This window comes from Grammomys surdaster, unplaced genomic scaffold (genome assembly GCF_004785775.1).
Source record: "Grammomys surdaster isolate TR1022 unplaced genomic scaffold, NIH_TR_1.0 100, whole genome shotgun sequence".
NCBI lineage: Eukaryota > Metazoa > Chordata > Mammalia > Rodentia > Muridae > Grammomys > Grammomys surdaster.
Genome location: NW_021604579.1, coordinates 14,281,156 through 14,300,139, shown reverse-complemented (window position 1 = coordinate 14,300,139; position 18,984 = coordinate 14,281,156). Strand labels below are relative to the sequence as shown.

The 18,984-nt window shown below is 41.4% G+C and overlaps 1 protein-coding gene across 5 annotated transcripts in view; it reads left to right on the top strand.

Moving 5' to 3' along the window:
* Positions 1–18,984, top strand: part of Dab1 (DAB adaptor protein 1) — a 1,070,329-nt gene that overhangs the window by 864,103 nt on the left and 187,242 nt on the right. The gene's annotated exons all lie outside the window — the stretch shown is intronic.

Sequence of the window (18,984 nt, the reverse complement as noted above, 5' to 3'; positions counted from 1 at the left end):
CTTTATAAATGAAAAAGGAGGTTTAGAAGTTGCCTTAAAATAAAATCAACAGCAAAAAACAGTGAGTAGATTGTCTATAACATTCACTAGCAAGTATCAAGCTTCATAATACATGATTTTAAGAACATGTGTAAAACACTGGAAATAGTAGCTCATACCTATATGTTTAACACTTGAGAGACTGAGGCAGGGAAATTGAGGTTAGTTCAAGAACGGCCACTACACAGTGAATTCCCTGTCAGCTTGGTGTACAGAGTGAGACCCTATCACAAAAGTAAACTAAATTAAAACTGGTGGGGAAAGCTGTTAAATGATTTGAGAAGAGGGAAGCAGTGGTCAAAATTGTAGGAACGTATGTGAATTATGCAGCCACTAGCAAGAAGTTATCCAGAGCTCCATACAGTGATCTGTGTGCTGCTGCTGTGTGTGTGTGTGTGTGTGTGTGTGTGTGTGTGTGTGTGTTCATTCCTGGTTACAGCCTTTTTCTTTTCAACAACAAACTACAGAAGTCAGAAAGAGGAATCTGCTCCGCAATAGCGCATGCTCTGAGCACCACTTTTGGCAGTAAGGGTTCTCCCGATGTTAGTCTCTCTTCCAGTCAGCACCATCAAAGGAAGGAGCCCTGAAGGTGCATCTTCCTCCCCCTGCGAAGTCTCTTTGTTTCTTTTTCTTTTTGCCCAGGAAAAGACCTTTGTGACCCCTCAGCTCACAGTTAGAAGATTAAAGGTGAAGAAAAGCACCTGAAAATGCTTTTGTCACCAAGATGCCCTGAATCCCTGCCAGGGAGAAGCTGTAGAGATACTTTTAACTCCTAGAAAAGGATTGGAGCATGGTGAAGGTTGCTTGTTCCCCTAAGTCCTTAGAATTGGCTTATAGAGTATACCTTACTCTGAGCAGAATGGGTTTCAGCCATGTTGGCCATGTTCCAACCTGACATATTAACCTTTTTACATGTAACTCGTTTTCTTATGTATGATCAAGAAAAAGAAAGCTCCCTTAAACCTAAAGCCATGTGGTTGTTAGAACTTAATCAGATTCCTTCTGAGAGTCTCTAAGACTTAAACTTGGAGACATTTAAGAATAGGGGACATTGATTGTGACTGAAGCTGTTAAGCTGTTAATATGTAGTTCTGTCGATGGATCCGTGGGCAGCCTGGGTTCTCCTTCAGCTAGATCACAGTGGGAAGAGAGTCATACGGTATAACAGATGGACTCAAGAGCAGGAGGTATATGCTTGGGGGCATTTGAAGTCCAGTGTGCTAGAGAACTAAATTTCATGGCTTCCCTTAGAGGGAAGAATCCAGTTATGAGCTGAGGAATAAGGGAAGCAGGAATCTTGTTCTAGGACTGAACCTGACAACATCATCCTGAGAAGACATGGTAGAGTCTGTATTCATGGGTCTCATTCTTATCGCACATGAAGAACACTGTACACTTGCTAATCAAGAAGGAAGTATAGTCATGCACATTGTTCATGCACACAGAGATAGCTCTCTCAATTACTCCCACGCCGTGAACACTGTCTTCTAAGCTCAACATAGACTTGATGGCCCTATGACCAGTGACAGAATCTACTTGCTAGTGAGGTTGATTTCTGTTGTCTTCTGCTCTACTCGGTGAGGTTTAGTCCCTCTAGACAAGAACCTGGAAGCTCTCAGCAAGTCAGAGTGTTGTGACAGAGAGGGAAGGGGCAGGCTGCCAAAGGTCCTAACAGAGGAGAGCACATGCATATTAGTTCCTTTCTTAAGTCTATTCTTTTGTCTTTCTCCATTACAGTAGATGTTTACGTGCCTACCTTTTCAGTGTTGGTGTAGCGGAGGTTATAACTGCCGACAATAACAACTGAGTTAACGAGAGCAACACAAATATCTGCTTAGTTCGATAATTCAGCATTTTTGAATGCCTGATCTGGACCAAGTGCTTAGTTAAATGCTGGGGCTTCTATGATGAACGTAGCAATCTCTGAGCGATTTCTGCTCCTATCTGTCGTTGTCTTTCTTGGGATACCCACTCTGCTGGTGGATACATCTATGGTATAGATTCATCCAAATGTACCTGGGCTCCATATTTTAAATAGCTAGGTATAAGTGGCTAGAATAACCACTGCCCGGAAACTAGAAGAAAGAGAGAGATCTGCATTTATCATGGAAGGTGGGGGATCCTCTTCAGAACAAGAGGAAATCCCAGAGGGCAGGATGATATAATGAACCAGACATTGAGAGTAAAAGTGCCCCTTGTAGTTTAATCACCCAAGTTCACTCTGCAATAGTAAGCTCGGTTTAATGATTACAATTTTAATTTCCGTGATGGTGCTAAATCCATCCTTCATTTTCAAAGCCCTGCCTCCTCAGTTCACTGAAGTCTGTGTCCAGCTTCTTAGCTCTCATTTTTTTAAGCTACAGAAAATGTAAACCATGGTAATGGAGGCAGTGCTGTGTAGTGGAAGAGCTGCATGCAGGGAGAAAACTGCCTCTGAGTCTGGGAGCTTCTCATTCCCTGGGACACTGATCAAATTAACACTTGCTAAAACACAGTGATCCCTATCCATGGTAACGTGAGTGTCTTAAGACCAGCTCTGGTCCTGTATTTCCAAACAAGCCCAGTGTACCTTTGTAAATGATGAATCTGTATGTGCTATCAAGCCATTATTTAAAGATCTTGTTTTGTATTTACCTTTTTAAAAAGTTCTTTAATTTTTTAAAATTTTCTTCATTGAGATTTTAATACAATTACAACATTTCTCCCTTCACTTTCCTCCATGTGAAGTCTCCCATTTACCCCTCCCAGCTTTCCTTTAAGTCTGTGCCCTCCTTTTTCACTAATGGTTATTACACACACACACACACACACACACACACACATTCGTTTGCCTTTTTAAGTTTAGTGTTTCCTTCAGTTTCCCCATGTGCTTTTAATGTTGAATAATTCTCATCAAGTTCTCAACTCCTTTGGGAAATGCTTTTTCGTGTATGTATTTGTCTTTTCTCCTGCCCTGGGGCTGTCATCTGGGAACTAGGGCATCTAGAAATGCTCAGCAAAAAATTAAAATATAATATTTATATTAATTCTGTGAAGATGTCATATATGCATCTTGAGCAGAACCCCCGTGCTTCTATGCCTGTCTCCTCCACCATCCCACTTGCATCTTTATGTCTTCTGTTTTATAATAACCTAGCAACCCTGGCTTGTGATGCTTATATACTGATGGCTGTGGAGCCATCCATTAGAGTGTGACTGACCTACCAGGGACCACACCCTTAAGGAAAACGGACTGCCTCCCAGAAGCCATCTTTTGTCAGTATCTCCTCAGTTAGGGGTTCATGACCCTATCCCTCCATGAAACATTTATTTTCATTTAGAGGAGTGTGTGTGTGTGTGTGTGTATGTGTGTGTGTTTAAATATGTGTACATACAATCCTACAAGTTCAGCTAACGTTAAGGTATTGTGTAAGTATTTTTTGTCAGTGTGTCTGAAGACATTTCTTCAAAGCTCAGTGAGCTTGGAGAGGTGTGGCACACTGTAGACAAATGAAGCCTGAGTGTATACACTGGTCTGATTCGAATAATAAGGATCACTTGACAAGGCAACTTTTAAGTCTATGTTGCTTTTTCTTCTATGCAGTCTCAGCAAAGGGACTAGGTGCACCAGGGGCTCTATAAAATCCCCTTGTTTGGATGGATGGGTAAATTAATTAGTTAGATGACAAATGCCCTGTAGATAGTAAAGGTCGTTGAGAGTCATAAGGCAGAGAATTTGTGAAGTGTTTTGATTTGTTTTTCTTCTGGCAACCTTATTAAACAAGCTGGGTTCTTTCAGGATGAGGTCATCTTTTAGGGGAACACAAAGAAAGAGGAGTATATTAGGTGATACAACAGACACAGAATAGGCAAACAGGCCTAACTAATGTCAGTGACTGGTCCAGCTGAAGCATAGCATGAAATGTGAAAGCCAGGGCTGGAGGATACAGGGTAGAGCACACATCCCCATTGTCCTTGTCAGGGGACCTCAGTTATTTAGCACACTTGTGATCTTTGACTGTATCCTAAGTCATCAGTCTAAAGCAATGGTTGTCAATGTGTGGGTCATGACCCCTTTGGAGGGCTCACCTAAAACTATCAGAAAACATAGATGTTTACATTATGATTCATAGCACTAGAAAAATTATAGTTATGAAGTAGCAATGAAAATAATTTTATGGTTGGGGGGGGTCACAATACCACGAGGAACTATTTTAAAGGGTCAAGGAGTCACAGCATTAGAAGCACTGGGCTAGACTTTACAGATATTCAGTGAACAAAATACACATCTTGTTTACCTTTACAGTGCTCACAATCAAGATGGAAGTTAATACAGAATAATGAAGCCAAGTGATAACAAGATCTCTGTACACTATGGTGCAGAACTTTTGAGAATATGGATGATGCGCAAAGGATGACTGCTGGGAATGGGCGAACCCTTTCGATAAGGAAAGCACCTAAATGGACACTGAGTGGAAAGAGCAGCAGGGGGCCTGGTTCACAGAGATAAGAGTGGCTGGTACTGATGGAAGTCAGGGGGTCGTGAGCTTTGAAGGTCTGGATTTTAGTGAAATGCATCATTTTTAAAACACAGTAGACTACAAAGAAACTTTCCTGTACTATTAATATTTGTAGGTGAAAAAGAATGTTATTCAGCCATTAAAAAATAGTTTATTCTATCCTTCTCAGTCCAAGCCCTGAACTCCAGGAACATTTGTGAACATTGTACAGGAGTCCATAGTTAGGTTTCTCTCTGCTCTGACTGATGGTAAAACTACCGTAGTACTAGGGAAGGCATTGACTGGGACTTAGTCCGAGGTCCCTTTAGGAATCAAGGAGGAAGGGTGGCTAGGGAGGACGTTGATGCTCAGATTGCACAGGGAGTTCACTGTTGACCTCACTCATCAGGTCCCTGCTGTTCATCAAGACTGGCAGCGTGAATCTGGTCCAGAATGAGCAGATACTGAAATCTAGTAGTAGAGATGCAGTCTTCCTTTGTCTAGCAGCCAGTCAGGCTTGATGACTACAGAGTTCTGTTCTCTCTGTTCTGCTTTCTGGCCTGCTATGGTGCTGGCAGAACAGATTGTTAAATAAAATCAGAAATATAACCCCAGTATTTGTGATGTAGGGGTTCCAGGGCAAGACAGAATTTGCATTTGAACACTTTATAGGCAGTGATGCTGATGCCATAGGCCCAGGAATCATAGGAATGTGCTAGGTTGTGGCCTTGGTGTATTGTCTAGATCAGGTCTCTTCCATCCCCAAACTTGCTTCTACCTTCTGTAGAACCCAGCTGAATTCCTCCACTTGGCAGCAAGCCATCACTCCTTGCACTATGAAGGCTAGATGCTTTGTATCCCAGTCTCTTTGATTCCTCTTTTCTGCATTTTTGGAGCCACTTGCTTGCCTCTCTGTAGATCCACTTGATCTATAAAGACCCCTTCATCTTGGTCTGAAACACCTTCCTCACCATTAAATTTCTTAAGTCCAAATCTAATCTGGTATTTATGCTCTAAGAAGATTCCATCTTGGCATTGGTTTAGATTGCTACATAATGTGTAAATTTTAGTTTTATTTGGTATTTGAGGCAAAATGTTCCTGGGCAGCTTTGTATCTTGGAGAAACTTTCCTTATCTCATGGAATCTTTATCTTCTGTAAAATGAGAAAGCTGGGTTGAAACCTCAAGCTTTTTGAGATCAAGGCTCTGAGCACAAAGCATTGTATTTCCCAAATCACAGAGTGCTGTTATGTGCTGGCTGTTTGGTTTATTGTGTTTTGCTTAATGGTCTCTTGTTTTCCCTTTCCCTTTCCCTCCCTCCTTTCCTTTCATTTAATTTTTCTTTCTGTGGTAAATACCTAGCCATGACATACAAAGCAAGCTCTCTGTCATGGAGGAACATTTATATCCTATGAATGTCCTTTTTTCCTAAGGACCTTAGAAAAAGATATAAGTATTTTTGGGTTAGGTAGTTTGCATTAAAAGATGGGAGTGATAGTTTGAAAACAAAAGAGAAAAAGAAAAAATTCTCATTGAGCCTGACCTTGGGATGAAAAAGTAGCAAACTCCCTTCATTCATGTCTCTATGTGGTTTACCTCTGGGGTAGTAAAGAAACATCCTGGAAATGGTTTGTGGCTCATTGTAAGGCTTCCTTAGGAAAAGATGGAATGCTTCCCCATGGGAAAAGTGGTCGGCCCTTTCAACAGACATTCTTCTTGCCAGCTCCCAAGTGGAAACAGTCCCTGTCCTCAAGTATCTAACCAGTGATGACAACCATTAAAAAGGGTGTCAGAAATGCCCCCCGCCAAGGGAAATTCAGTTTCATCCTCAATGACTGGGAGATGAAGAAAGTCTCAGCCCTGTATTTTCTAGGACAGTAGCCATCAGCCTCCTATTCTCTCACAGTTTACACACTGGTACCACTTACAGTTTATGCACTCCCAAGCTCCCCCGGCCAGTGGCTACTTCAGTAAACAACAGGCAACATTTCTGCCATTAGAGCAAGTTCTTTGGTGTCCACTCTATGACTTAGTTCCCTTAGAATGTATTGCAAAATGCCAGAGCCATTTAGGTCCTGTGACATCAATGTCGTACTAATTCTCCTGTCCCTTTAATTTGACTCTATGTACTCTAGAATGAGTAATGAATGAGTTCTTTCAAATATCAGGACTGACCTTTGTAGTATGGTAGGCTCTTGTGCGTGACATAAGGCCATTATCTTGTTCTTTCGGTATGACGTCATTCCCATTGGTATGTATCATTGTGGCACTGAACTTGTCAGTTATCAGTCATGTCCTAAAGTTTCACTGTTCCAGATCTTTGCCTACAGTGCATCTCTTCTCTTCCCCCTTCTCCCTTAACCAGTCCGTGTTGTCCTTCAAGAACAACGTCTACATAAATGTCCACTTTCTTTCCCTGACCATATGGCTCTCCTGTAACACTCCTAAAATCTTCCTGTGACCATCTGTTTCTGTGCCTCCTACTTGACTGTGAGCATCGAAGGGATGACTCTGACTCTATCCCCCTAGAATACCCCATGGGTAAAGCAGAGTGGCAAATTGCATCAAGACTGAGTGGTTTCTCACAGGAGTGAGTGGGTGAGTGAGTGAGTAAGTGAGTGAGTGAGTGAGTGAGTACGTGACTGACTGACTGACTGACTGACTGACTTACTGACCTAGTGACTGAGTGATAAACAGCCTCCTCCACAGGCCACATGAGGACTAGAGTGCTTGTTTGCAGCGCTAGCCCAATTCTCCCATCCTGACATGTCTTTCAAACCCCGGGGAATCATTATCTCAGTGTTCAGAAGCAGTACCTTTGAACTTATGGTGTTAGCCTAGACACTAGGGCCTCATTCCCTAGCATGAGTTAATCATTCTAAGAATAATGTAGGTCAGGAGATAAGGAGCCAAACTGGCTTCTATTTAGACAGATGTTGATAATAGGCTCTGTGTGTACTCCTAATGAAGTGGGCCATAAATTCCAAGCTCTGCATACTGTGGCAAGGTGGGCCACTTGCATTGTGATGAGTCTACAGTATTCTGCTAGTTTAGTGTTAAGGGGATTAAAATGCAAGCCATTAAATTGTGCTTACTGTGGCGGCTGTGATTCAAGCATGCATAGGGAACTTGCTTGTTTAAAGTTTCTAGTGGAAGTTTCAGTACTAGGGACTAAGGCAGATCCTGGTTTGGACTCTGCTCTCAATTTAATGAGGGCCTTATAAAAATTACTTGAGCCTTACATTTTTTGATCCTTAATTTCCTATTATAAACTCTACTGCATTTGCCTCCCATTGGAATCCTCAATATGGAAATGATGTCATCATTGGAAAAATCTATCTTATCTTTCAGAACCAAAGAGAAGTTTCTGAGGACCTACAATATTCCAGGCACTGAGCTAGTCAGCCTCATGGGTGTGATGTTAGTAAATCCTCCCATATCTCTCCACAAGGAAATCAATTAATGCCAGGCATTTTTCTCATGATTGAAGCCCACAGGCTTTAAGTGCCTTACACATAAACACACAGAATAAAGAATGGAGTTCATAACCATCCCTTCCCTGCAACTACCAGCCCAAGGATGTTCCCACTCGGACTGTTGGACATTCCTTATTAGGAAGAATTTCTAAAATGGCTTTGCAGAGGTGCTGTGAATATGATAAATGGTGCTTAAAAGCAGTTGACTTAAAAGCAGAGTAGGTACTCAGTAGCTTCTTCCAACCACATGGAGTCAGAAGGTTCATTTAATGGCATGTATCAGAGTACATTTGGGAATGCTTACTATTACTGGCTTGAACCCGGAGTGGCAATGTTAAATGGGCCGTGGCTGTCCTGTGAGAGCAGCAAATGGTAGGTACCCTCAGCTTACTGTGAGAAGTGAGGACATGAGTCCAGAAGATCAAAGGAAATGAAATCAGTCTGAGTCTGAGAGTGAGTGCTTTTTCAGAGCCTCCAGATGAGAGCCCAGCCTGGCCAACAGCTTGACTTTAGCCCAGTGAGACCCTCAGTTTTGGGCCCTGTTGAGCCTGACTGAACTGCTGGCCTTCAGAGGTGTGAATGACACATGGGTGTTAGTTTAAGTTGATAAGTCAGCAGTGATTTGTTATATGGACAAAACAAAACTAATACAAATGTGTTATATTAGTTTGTAGCACACTATAGCCCTGATTGGGCATATCCAACCCCAGACTACCAAGGACAGCTATGACCACAGCCCAGCACAGAACTGTAAACCTCTTTGCAACATTATAAATTGTGTTTTGTGACTCAATTGCACAATTTTCAAGGATGAACTTAGTAAATGGCAGTATTGTGTCACAACCCAATTGGATAATTTTGTGGGAAAAAATGAGAGACTATAAAACACTTGATACATACTTAGAAACACTTATAAAATACTACTTGGTCCCAAGAGATAACTCAGTCTGTAAAGTGCTTGCCATGCCTTGAGTTCGATTCTCTAGAACCCATATAAAAAGCTGAAGGTGATGGCACATGCCTCTAGTCCCTTAGTTAAGGAGGCAGAGGCAGAGGCAGAAGATCACCATGATGGCTTAGACTATAGGTGAGTCATAGAGCCTAGAGCAAAACAATGGTTGCTCACCCTAAGGAACAACACCCGAGGTTGATATCTGACCTCCATACATGTACTTATGCACACACATACACCAGCACACATGCATATACACACACACTCATAGCCACTCACACACAACTTTTGTTTTTTTTTTACATCATGCTTGTGTGATAAATAGTAAAGTAAGACTTGAGATGAGTAACTAGCATGCTGAAAGCCATGGTGTTGGTGAAAGTCAAGGAGCAAACACTTAGGAAGAGCTGCTTCTTCTGAAGGATACTTCATCCTTAGGCTTGTGGTCCAGAATCATAAATGTACAGTGGAGCTACCTATGGAATCTTCGAGAATAAAGATTCCTGTATGCTGTACTCAGTTGTCAGGATCTAGGCTGAGTTTAGTCCCAGCTAATTATAGTTTAGATGCTTCATGAATATTTTTATGGTCCCACCATAGGAATGGATGGTCACTACTGGAGGAATGAAGTCCTTGAATCAGGAGTCTTTTTAATTTGCATCTGGAGTAGGGCCCCCTGGCTACTTTGCAGATGTTCCCTTGATAAATGATACAAAGTATAGCAGTGTTTGTAACAGTTATCTCTTTCTGACATCCTTCTGAAGGGATGTTGGCCTAAACGCTTGGCTTCAATCTCCTTGCCCTTGGAGTGGTTTGTGATGAAAACGTTTCCTCATCTCCCTCCATCGCCTTGTTTTGATGGCTAACACAACAAACTCTATATCGACATCTGATAACTTTTAGAGCTTAGGAATCAGCTGCCAGCATCCTATCTCCCCAGTCACCTGCAGGCACATAGCTTCTTTCTTTTCTTAGTCTGCAGAGGAACCGTGTTTTCCACCTGACAGCAAAGGGTTTAAAATAAGCTGGATAAGAATAGGAGCAGAAACGAAGCTGCCTTATGGAGATGGCGAATCCTTCCTGAGTGGGCTGAGCTGTGGGGGACAGGCAGATAAAGACTGAGCATGAAAAGAACATTCAAGCTCAAAGTGGGATCCTGACCGGGAGTGCTGGCTCTCGGATCATCTCTGCAGTCTCAGGAGTGGGCATGCTTGGTGTCTCTCTTGTTTCCCACTCAGATTTATTTTTAAAAGTTCCCTTTCTCAGAACAATTCTACTCCTAACATGCCACACAATGAAACCTTCATGAAGAAAAAGGAAGGCAACTGGAATCCCTCGGATACATTGCTGTCTACCAGACATGGGTATGCTAATGACGATCCCATTCTAAAACATTTATATGGTCCCCTCTGTCTTTACAAAGAAGTAGCATGGGACTGTCAAATCAGTTTATGTAGTGTCTCCTGGAACTTCTGACAATGGAAGTGAGAGCTGAGAACCCCCATTCCCCAAATGCCAAGCCTGTTGAAGTGCCCCTGCCTTCATGGCACCTAATACATGACAGTGTACATGTTGCTGGTCAGATAGCCTCCATCTGCTGGACTGGAGAGGGCTTCTGATTGCAGTAGGAAGGGAGACAGCGTTCACTAGCTCTTTAGCATCTGAGTCTGTTTCCGCTCTAAAACAAAGAGAATGTGTTCTCATCCCCTGCAAGATATATATAAGCTGTCAGAGCCCAGAGTATATTGAGAATGTTAGTGACCACCTGTCTGTCCTTGTTGCATGCTTCTTGCTTAGTACAGTTAGCAGGTAGCAACTGTATAGTAAATATTTATTAATGAAAGATGGATGAAGTAATGAATAAGGGAATGTCCTTAAACTCAGTAAAGAAATCTTGGTGTATTATCTATGTAAAAACAAATGACCATTGCCTTTGAATATGCCACGTCTGTGTTGATACAGTAGAAATCATAGATTTACCATCCTTTGGCTTACCAGCCTCTAGATATTTAGTTTCTTATAGATCTTGCATGGTATGTGAACCTTAAGTATTAGCCAGTCTGAGCACCACATTGCCTGAGAAGGCATGTGTGACAGTGGCCACTGAGCATACAAAGAGAACCCAGAGCCCAGATACTTACCTCATGTCTCAGTTACTCTGTGAAGTGCTATCATGTCAGGATGTTACAGCAATGCTATAGAAAGTAGCAAGTCTGTGGCCAATGATACACACAGCTAGTGAGCCAGCAGCTAAGGCAAAGCTATAGACACCAAGACCTGTTTGACATCTGATATCAGAATGGAAGCTACTGAAATCAGAAATCACATCTGGTGTTTTTCTTTAATGGCCTTCCTCCTATAGGTCCTATTTACCTTCCCTTTCTCCAAACAGAGCACATGCTGTGTTGGTGGTGGGTCTCAGGAAAGGGAATGCAATTAGACATTAGACAAGTTAGATGAAATTAGAATATTAGACAAAGTGATCTCAAAGGTTGGCACTGTGGTTCACCTAGCCATAATGAGAGATACACCTTTAGGTCTCAGATTCTCCATTATTAATATGCAGCTGATGAGAGGTTCATGGTATTGGTGTGGTCACGGTGCCTAGCATTCAGTAGGTACATGTTATCTCTTCTCTTTTTCTAAGATTCACTTATCTATGTGTGTGTGTGTGTGTGTGTGTGTGTGTGTGTGTGTGTGTATGTGTGTGTTCCTGTATGTGTAGTGTGTGAGGAAGCCAGAAGAGGGTATGGATCTCCCGGAACTGTAGTTAGAGATGGTTGTGAGCCACCATATGAGTACTGGCAATTAAACCTGGGTCTTTTGGAAGAACAGCTAGTGCTCTTAAATGCTGTACCATCTCTTCCCTCCCTCTATTCTCCATTTCACTCCTAGTCATCCCTTCAATATGAATCAAATACCAAGTGTTTTATAAGCGTTGAGTTTGATGTAGGCAGATTCAAACATCTTGTTTCCCTTGCCTCACAGATGAGTGGAAGCAGCAGCCATTTAGCAGAGAGAGAAAAACAGCAAGTGACCAATATAGTCATTTACATCTATGCTATAAATACAAATAGGAACTATGAGTGCTAGTCTGAGGGATAACTATAAGGAGGATCTATTCTTCCTCAGCATAAGTGTTTTGAAGATGCCTTAGTGAGCCCAATTTGGAATTCAAGTGCTCGCTAATATTTTGTGTGGTGCTGTATGTACCTTTCTTATTGAAAATTTTATTCCTTTGTACTCCAAACACTCAAAGGACACTCAAGTGTAAAGATTGTGAGTTCCAGGCCATCCCAGCATGCATAGTGAGACCATGTGTCAAAAACCCAAGAGCAAAAAGAATTCTTGAGGTTTGAGGATCATGAATAGATAACTGGTGATCTGTTAAAAAAAATAACAAACCTCCCCATGGGTCAACCCTCTGTCAAATGATCATAGTAATAGCTAACATTTATGACAACTAAATAGAACACAGCTGAGCATCTCAATGTCTGAATGCTACAAAATGTGCAATTTCTTCACACGCTCAGTGATGTCATCATAGAAACACTGTAAACTTACCTCATGAGTGGAAGGCACACAGCTGTCCTGAACATACCGCACAGCACAGCCTCATCTTCAGGACTCATGAGTGAAATGTATATGGGGCACATTGAACTTTGTATACACCTGTGGGTCTCCTTCCCATGGGGATTCTGAACCTGCAGATATTCTGAAATCCAGTTAAATCCAGAGCCTAAAATATTTCTGTCTCCAGCCCTTCTGGATAAGAGATCGAGGTCTATAGTTATGAACTTACTTTTAATATGCAACATATATTTTTCTAAGCATTTATGTTCACAGGCTCAGCTAATACCCCTCAGCTTGTCATAACACAGGCACATTTTGTTGCCCCCATTAAACACATGAGAGGGCAGGAATGTTGGGTAAGTAATTCTAAAGAGCCACCAGCTCATGGCTGGCAGAAATGTGGACTTCAACTCAGGTTTGCTTGACTTTGATGCCCGTGCTCTTTTATGAGAACAGTATGCTGCCTCCAGACAGCTCTTTATTTAGAAAAGAAAAATAATGTGATTGAGTTTATTAACAGCAGATCCAAAATAGAAAGCTATAAATGCAGTTGGTTCTGTTCTATATAATCACTTAATTTTAATAATCCTATTTCCTTATTAGGAGGACATACTTTTTGAAGATCTGCTAAGTATACTTGCTATCTCTGTTGTCATTTAATTTAACATCTTTACCAGCTGTTTTATTTTTGCCAAAGGAATGGGAACTGTAATCTCTCGGGGGAAATTTTGCATGTTTTTTTTTAACACAACAATGTTGAAAACAAAATAAGTGGTTAAAGCAATCCCTGAGTAGTAGCTCACACAATTCAGGGTAGTTGTTAGCTTGCATAAAAAGATAATATAGACACTGTCAGAATGAGGCTTAAAGAGCTCAATTTTAGGTTGCTTGAGAAATCATCTGTAATCACCAGGAAGATTGCTTGGGTGTTCATTGAGTTCAAAGCTGAACTATGGAAGGCTATGCAATAACCATATATTTTTCATGTGCTAGCAAGGGGAAATGTATGCTACAATAAACAAGTCTTGATTACCAAGACCAAATAAGGAAAGAGAGAACTGTGCATAACTCAAACAGTGGCCAGTCACTTGCAATCCCTCCTTCTGGGGATTGGGGAGATAGATTTGTGGCATCATGTCAGGGGCTCTCAATTCAGACAGAGGCCAGCTGAAAGAGTTTGTGATGCAAAGTGACCCAACATGGGGGGAGGGCTACTTCAGTCTCTCTGATGGTGGCAGTTATAGGATGTATTTCCTTTGGCTTTAGAAGCAGAAATACAAAATGAGGAAGATGCAGCCGGCCTTGTAATCCTACAGGCAGCAACACTTCACATTGAAAAGCAGACTCCTTTGGAACCCAGTGAACCACCCGGATGTTTCACCATTGCCTTGTTCTTTGTGAATCAGTTTAACTATACAGATAACTGCAGAGCATAATCTAATTAGCATCAGTATACCTGCTAGCCAGCTTTGATAAAGTATGAAAATTTTAAATATTTGCTCCACATTTTTTACTGTACAGATTGAAATATGGGGCTACCAGCAAGATGGCTCAGTTGGTAAAGGCACTTGCTAGTAGCTTGATGAGCTGTATCTGATTCCCTAGGAAAGAACTGACTCTTAAAAGTTGTTCTCTGACCTCTACATGAATGGCATGATATGCACAGGTACACACACACACACACAGACACACACAGACACACACACACACACATACACACACCACACATACACACACAGGTATGTACACACACACATACACACTCACATACACACACAGGATAAATTAGTAAATAAATAAATTATTGTTTTAAAGGAATTGAAGTAGGGAGCTAAGGACTTAACTCCACTGTAAGATACTCCCCAACTCACCTGCTTGTCTCAGGCCCTAGGTTTAAGCCTTTATGCCACAAAACAGAACCTTCAGTAAAGAGTTAAAATAGTACAGACACAGAACAAGTTCCCTGTTGGACATCTGATTCAACTTTCCATTCTCCTTTAAGAAGAAAGCAATATGTTGGGTTTAATGCCTAACATTTCCTAGATGCTTTTACAAACTGGAATATAATTTCTTTATGTGCATATATATGCACACCACAGTGCATGTATGGAGGTCAAGGACAACTTGTAGAAGCCAGTTCTCTCCTTCTACCATGTGTGACCCAGGCATGGAAGGAGCTTAGGTTGTCGGCTTTAGTGGCTAGTGTCTTTACCAGCCAAGCCATCTTACAAGCCTACTGTTGTACAGTATGTATTTAAAATGAAATATAATCTAAGTGATATGCATTTTTGAACTTAAACTGGATTTATACCAAACATAGATATAGCCTTTCTTTATTGGTAAGCATTGTCAGATTTAATTATATTGAGATAAAGTAGGCCTGACTTACTTACTGTAACTACTACATAGTATACTAAACCAATAGAACAAGCTGAAGAGGTGAACATTGTTGTTAAGTCTCTTCCAGAGACCTTGAGTTCAGTTTCCAGCACTCATACCAGAGGGTTACAACCGTCTGTAACTGCAATTCAGGGGATCCAACACCCTCTCTGGCTCCATAGTCATGCCCCCCGACACACACACACACACACACACACAGCATAAGCACACAAATAAAAAAATAAAAATAAGAACAAATTATTAAAATATGAATAAAGCAGTAATTATTTACACAGTTCTGATGATGATAAGGATTCAGGTAGCTTAGCATATGGAGCTATAAGAAAAGCTTAGTAAATATCCTTCTATCTGTTTGCTTCACATAATAGAACTTTGTGAAGTGTATAACTAGGCACACACAGCAGATCCTACGATATACATGCATTTGAGTTTTGCCAGAACTGTATCTTCAAGTATGTTTCCCCCTTCACAAACCTCTAGTAGAACATGAGTGCTCCTTGTGCTCCATAGAAAACAAGAACTTAATCATTTAGCGCCAGACAATTCTAGGTACTTGCTATTTCACGGTTATGAACTAACTGATTCCTTATCATGGTTTGATTATCGCCAGCTCTGTCTAAGGTTAGATTATTTTCATGTGCTTACAGGCTATTCGAGTCTTCTGAGCTCCATGTTCATATCTTCATTCTATTTTTATCTTGACTTCCCCCTCTCACACAGAAGCATAGTTCTCCATGTGTTCCACATATAAATCACTTTGTACTGTTATAAACTTTATTGCTATTTTTGCATATGAGGCAATATAGTAAGTGCAGTGCAGATCAAAATTATATCACATGTGGGTGTTTGTGTGGATAGTTTGATGGACTCTAAACTGTTTGTGAGAATTCACATGGCCAAGAATAGTGCAGACTGTTTTGAAACAAAACAATATTGCAGGGACTACACTCTTGCATAGCAAGGCTCACTGAGCATGCACTGTATGTACGCAACCCGGAGCTGATTACAGGAGTTGCTTAGTATGGTATGTGAAGTATGACAAAATGCAGAATTCTTAATCGCTTTAGAGACATGAATTTCTGATATATCTGATATGAATCTAAGCAAAGTTCCTGCCTAATCTGTAATCTGTACTTGAGAACTCCAGGCCTATGTACTTGATACTTAGGTGTATTAGAGTTTAGGGTATAAATGTTTATTGTGTTTACAGTATAGAGTGGTGCAGGACATAGCTATCACTTCTAACCTGACCACTTCTCAGGAGGTCAAGTGTCTCCCGTCAGGTACCCATGTCTTACTGTACTTCTCTTGCACAGCTGGACTCAGCTCTTCCCTGGCCCTGCACATTTGCTACAGCTGTTCTCTGCTGCCCCCTGCCTCCTTACCCAGCTTTGCCACTCTGCGATTTATTACCACTTGTGTATTGCATTGCATTTTGTTTTGTTTCATCTCTCTCATAAGATTTTATAACCTTGGTGATGATAAGCATTTATGTTCATCAGTGAACCCCAGGGCCTCTGATAATGCAAGGGCTATGATAGATTCTGAAACAGTATTTGTTCTATAGTACACTTTAAAACCTTGCCTTATTAAATGGTATATTTTAGTTTCATTCAGGCTAAAGATATAAATGCTTATTGTCTTCAGAGCATAAAACGGTGCATTGCCAGTATGAGTTTTAATTAAGAATATAGACTTGATATTCGGCCAGAGGTGGGCTTTAATCTTAAATCATCCTCATTCCATTTAATCCCTGTTCCACTACTGATCACTTCTTGGTTGTAATGTGACTATTTTTCTATCTTCTATCATGTATCTGTCTGTCTGTCTATGTGTTTGTCTAACAAGGCCTGTTTCCTCCCAGGAAAGCATCGATATAATTTAGCACACTTTCTAATAAAGACTTATTTCAGTGTGTGTGTGTGTGTGTGTGTGTGTGTGTGTGCTTGTGTGTTGTTTTTTTTTTTCGAGACAGAGTTTCTCTGTGTAGCCCTGGCTGTCCTGGAACTCACTCTGTAGACCAGGCTGGCCTCGAACTCAGAAATCCGCCTGCCTCTGCCTCCCAAGTGCTGGGATTAAAGGCGTGTGTGTGTGTGTGTGTGTGTGTGTGTGTGTGTGTGTGTGTGTGTGTGTTCTTAGCCACTGAGCCATCCCTCTAGCTCCAGCATCAACAGTCTTCTGTGAGATTAGATTTACTGTTTTAAAAGTTGATTCTGGTAATTGCAAAAGAAGAAGCAGGGTCTGAAGTGGAGGCAAGGGAATATGCAAATTATCAGATATGCTGTAGTAGGGGAGGTGAGAAAACATCACATTCTATGTACGCTTTAAAGATGGAGTATAGGTTTTGTAGGGTGACTTTGTTGAGGATCCTTGTTGTTGGCTCGTTCAGGAAGACCACCCTCTGAGAATCCACTGTGCAGAATTCTGGTTTTCTACTTAGCTCTATGCAGCACCCTGGGTGTTCATACAGCATTGTTGCTAAAACAGCAAGCCTCAGATGGGTAGGCCTCCATCCTTACTGCTAACAGGATCTGGAGGTCACCATGGACCATGTCATCTTTCTGTCTAATGGTTTGTGTAACTTTGCTAATGATATGAATTGTCCTGTCTGGTCACTGGTCCTTGAAAGGGAATGGTAGACATAGATAGAGTAAGAGCAACCTGCTGTCAGCTTCTAAGCCAACAAAGCAAGTTCCCAACTTCTGGGGAGTGACTTAGCTTCATTCCCAGATTTTAGCTGGATTTTTGGCTACTTTGTGGGATCGTTTTTCTTCCATCTTTCATCCATCTTCTCCAGGTATTTCAATCACCTAACATGAGGCAGGAGAGATAAAAGGAAACAGGGGAAAGAGGGCAAGGATACCTTCAGAGTACTTCCTGCTGGTTAGGAGCATCAAGTTCCTTAGTGCAAGTTTGATCTTTGCCTGCAGGATATGTAAATTCTTTTTGACTCTTCACACATGACTACTGGACAAACCACCACACACCACATCCAACAAACAACTGGCCAACTAGCACCTTCTATTGTGTCTGTAGCATTTATATATCCTCTGAAAAGTCCCCAGAATTCCAGATGTCACACAGCCACAAAGACTGATCTGCAGCTGTTAAAGTCATCCCCCTTCTAGAGCATGAGACAAATCATAGTCAGCTCCTGTGGACCATCTAAAGCCGCCCCATATCCCACACCCGGGATTAGAACAAAAACACATTTTATAATATGTTTTGTTTGTTTTTAAAGAAACCAAAGTTGTGGTACACAAGATACTATCTTAGACCAGAGAATCTATTGCCTTACTACACAAGTTACTACAATAACCACCATTACTGTTCTGGATTTTTTTTCTTCTGTTTTTAAAATGAAGTTGATTCACTGGGTGTTCAGTGAAAGTGCTTATGAGAACCATTACTCTCTGTACTGGTCTTTGTTTCATTCAGCCTCTCGCCCCGCCCACTTTTTGGTTCTGTAACCAATGGCTGCACAGAGTGCATTTCCAGATAACATATGGCATTGTGCTGTGTCACACACAATCGAGGGATGATTTGATTGCAGAGCACAGGATATGTGAGGAACTCTTGGTAGTTCAGCTCAGTTACTGGAGGACCATTCAAAAAATAGATAGGAGAGATTTCAGCTTGCCAGAAGGAACACTCTGTAGGGCTCCATGGGGGGAAGCCAGGCTAGGTACCTTAATCCCCCAAGGAGAAGGTAAGGGACCCAAGTCCAGATTCAGCCTCCCACAGCATATTAGAATGAGAACAAATAACTGTTCTTCTTAAATTCTTCCCTAATGGTGGATGGGATATGGGGTTGTTATACCTCCATGACGCTTGATCCTTTATTTCTTAAGCTGAGCAAAAAGGCAGTGGTGTTTCAGCTGATGTGGGAAGCATGATGTATTTCCACTAACAAGAAAGTGTTGTCTACATGACTGTATTTTCTCCTCTGACTTTGTCGACAAAGAAAATACAGGAAATCTAAGTTGTGCTGGGTAAAACCTAGACTTCTTAGTGCTGCATCAAACGCCTTAGCTTGAGTCACTTTCTCCAGAGGTAGCCATTGTGT